Genomic DNA, 3711 nt, shown 5'->3' with positions numbered 1-3711 from the left:
AGGAGCTGTGTTGTCATTATTATATTCTTCCATCGTTTTGATGACAGTCCGCTTTGTATCTGTTTTTTCTCCAGATTTTCTCACAGGGCTGCCTCCAGTTGAACTCGCACTGGTATGGTCCACAAGAGTAGAGCTGGATCCTTCAGTTCCAGTTACTTTTTGTCTGACCTTTCCTTTGACTTTTTCTTGTTTAACTTTGCTAGATGTTGACTCCAATTTTTCAGAGGTTTCTTTTGTATTAGATATATTTTCTGTACTTCCAATTTTTTTACCAGTTTCTCTGTTGCGCTTAATTTTTTTGGCTGGGGCTGTTGATGATGAAGTTTTGTCCTTTTCAGGGGTCCTATCCATCTTTTCAATATCAGGTTCAATTTTACGTTTTGGCGATGGCTTCACTATTTCAGTTACTTCGAGTTTAGAGACTTTCATTGAAGATGATTCCAAGTCGTTCTCTACATCTTTCTCTTCAGCTTCTTTTTCTTTTTTCTCCTTTGCTGTCAAGAGGCTTACTGTTCTCAGTAGGCTTCTTGGCCTTGTCTTCCTTACTAGTTAGTTTTTCTGATTTGACGTCTTTGGAATAGTCTTTCTTCACTTTTCCCTCTCTGATAGGTTTTGTCTCTTGGTGTTCTTTTGCTGACTTAGAGTGAGCTTTTCTGGGGGTGCTAATGGCCTTTTCATGTTTTTGAGAGGAAGATGATGATTTAGTACTGTCAGTCTTTGGCGTCTCCTCTTTGGCTTTTTTAAGTGGAGGTTCAGATGGAGATTTTTCACCCTCTCCCTCTAGTTTTTCATGGGATCCCTTAGCAGGTTTGACGTTTTCTTTTTTGGGCACAGAAGACCCATCATTTTTTCGTTTGGTCTTGTCTCCTTTTCCTTTTGGCTTATCTTTTTCTCTCCTGTATTTTTCAGACACTGATTTTAAAGGGACGGATTCTGCATCCACTGGGTCATCTCTACTCGGAAGAACAGATAATGAGTCTGTTGTATTTTCCTCGCCACTTGTGGGTTCTCTTGATTTTCTAGAAGGTTCTAACAACTCTGGGTTTAGAAAGCCGTCACTTTCTTCCCCCTTTCTCCGCCTTCGATTTTTCGTATGTTTACTTCCTTTACCATCTCCTGCAGCACTGTCGTTCTCCTTCTCTGTTGACTTTGTACTATCCTTCTGATCGTGACTGTCTCTCGTTGAAAGCTTTTCTGGATAGTTGCTACCACTTATGTTTCGACTTCTATGATTTTGTCCACCCGAATAATCTTCTCTGTGGCCCCTTGTAAAGGGAGAATTCCTGATATGAAGAGGTAAAAAATTTGGAGACTGTCCCCTAAATGCTTGAGGGGACCTTGATCGTGAATGATATCGTCTATATAGTGGTGACCTTGACCTAGATCGATGATATCCATGAGATCTAGACCTTGAGCGGTAATTTCGACTCTTGCCTCTGCCTCTTCTGGGGTATGGAGGTGATCGCGAACAGGAACGAGAGTGCGAGCGGCTAAATGATCGAGAATAAGAACGTGACCGTGTTGAACCAGATCTTGATTTAGAGTAAGTAAAAGGACTTCTGGAGTATGAGGAACCACTATAGGGAGATTTAGACTCTTCTTTTAGCCATTGCTGCACTCTATAGAATTCTTCCCTGGACAGTGGTGGTGCTTGTGTTGTTGGGATGGTATTTGGATGAGCAGTCTGCACTCCTGATGATACCCAAGGTGTTGATAAATTGGCTGGCGCTGGAGGGAACTCGGGGGGAGGGACGCTATACCCAGCAGGTGTTGGCAGGCCAGAAGGAAACTGAGGAAAAAACCGCGGTGGAGGAACACCTGGAGGGAGAGGCAGTGTATGTAGAGAAGGTGGGTACAGAGGAGCGGGGGGAGCAGGCACAAAAACTGGAGTTGCTGGTAGTGACGGGCCTTGAGTTCTCTGTGATCTTTTGCTGTGGTGTCGTCCACGGTTTATACTTCCGTAGCCACTCCTCTCTCCCCTCCCAATTTGCTGTGGCAGAGAAACCAGATATCCAAGCTTGTTGGAAAGCTCCCAACCTGGTCGACCACCACGTGGACGAGCAGCCTTTATTCTTACTGGACCCGTTGTAGGGATCAACTGTCCATGCAATAATGACTGTCCAAGCAAAGATGGGGTTCCAAGCACAGGCACCTTGTAATCTTTCTCTTCCATAAGGGTAGTCATTGCTATTGAAGAGGTTTCCTTTGAATGTTCTGAGGCAAGGGCTGCAGCTGGCAATATTTTATGATCAGAATCCTGGAAAGGCCCATCTGATTTTTCTGAGTGGACTGATACGGAGACCGTTACAGTTACATCAGGTACAGGCGCTGGGGTAGATGAATTTTCAGGCACAGCAGGGGCTAAGGAAGGCTGAGTAGAAGTTAATGAAGATATAGGGGGAGCCGGGTGGCCTGATGAAGATGTCACTGGAATCATCGGAGGATCCTGTTGTCTTGAGGTTGGAGATCTCATCAGAGGTTGTAGATTCCGCTGAATGAATGGTCTCGGAGGCGGTATTGGGGGTGGTGTTGGGGGCAAATGTTTCCGTAGTCTTTTTGTATATCCAGTTTCATTTTTGAAGTTATTAACAGCCTGTTGCAAGAATTTATTGGCAATTAAAGCATCCGGAGAGACATCATGTTGATGACACGTTGGGCATGTATGGTCCTCTGATCCCAAGAGTGCTGTTCTTACACACTCATCACAGTAGCTGTTTCCACAGCAGGGAATGACAGTGGCATCGGTCATGATGTCTTTGCAGATGAGACACAGCAACTCTTCTGGGATAGGGTCATCCTCTTCAGAAGATGAAGAGGGCTCCTCTGGTAAGAAAGGGGGCCTTTCTTTCTTCCCAATGGCATATGCTTCTGCCTCTATAGTCGGTATTGCGTATGTTCCAGTGTTGGTGAGCTTTGCCCCTTTCATGTTAGGATCCTTCACTTCCATCATGAAACTTCTGGGGAGTCCAGTGCTCTTTTTAATCCTAGGACTGGATTCGAAGTTCTTATCCCTGTTTGTTGGGCAATTCTTAATATAATGGCCGGGTTGACCACAGCGGAAACAGGTATAAGATGGAGATGGCAGACTTAGAGGCTTCTTCATGTAATTGATGGGGTTGTATTCACGGCCAGATTGCGACATCATTGCTTTAATTTTATCTTCTTCAGAAGCATTGGCTTCAGCCAGATTGGCAGTCTTCATAAGCTGGGCCAGAGAAACAGATGCAGAAGAGTCATCAATTACTTTGGAAGTTCCCATCACTAGTTCAGTTCGATGTATAAGGTGTGTCTTGCGTGTAGATTTCACAGCTCCAATAGGAATTCTTCTAACAACTACAGATGAATTCTTAGGAATCAGAGCATTATCATCCGTATATTCTTCCTCGGTCTGCGCGTTGGTGATCTGTAGGTCGCACTTGGCAGCTGTCAGCTTCTCTCTCCCCATAATCTGCTCCTTTAGGTCGCAGAGGGAGATGTGCAGCCCATCAAAGGTGACGGTGGCATAGTTGAGCTTGGAAGCGAATTTATAATGCACACAGGACATGGTGCCAAAGGACTCCTAAGGTTCGGCGAAGAGACGTGGACACGCCCAATATATGTATATTTATCAACTTAAGAGCAGAATATGTACATACACAGAACACTCGCAAGACACCGAAGGACCGAAGGCCTCGGGTTAAACACCCGCTCCCCACAGCAGGGGCGGGGGCT

General features: G+C 45.1%; 1 pseudogene; it reads right to left on the bottom strand.

The window, feature by feature from the left end:
- The window catches only part of LOC102759138, a 6136-nt pseudogene extending 2437 nt beyond the window's left edge, over positions 1-3699 (bottom strand).
- Between the last annotated feature and the right edge of the window lie 12 nt (positions 3700-3711).

The sequence above is a fragment of the Myotis davidii genome, unplaced genomic scaffold (genome assembly GCF_000327345.1).
Source record: "Myotis davidii unplaced genomic scaffold, ASM32734v1 scaffold5207, whole genome shotgun sequence".
In the NCBI taxonomy this organism is placed as follows: domain Eukaryota; kingdom Metazoa; phylum Chordata; class Mammalia; order Chiroptera; family Vespertilionidae; genus Myotis; species Myotis davidii.
The sequence above is the reverse complement of the archived record's forward strand: the minus strand, read 5'-3'. Positions and strand labels throughout refer to the sequence as shown.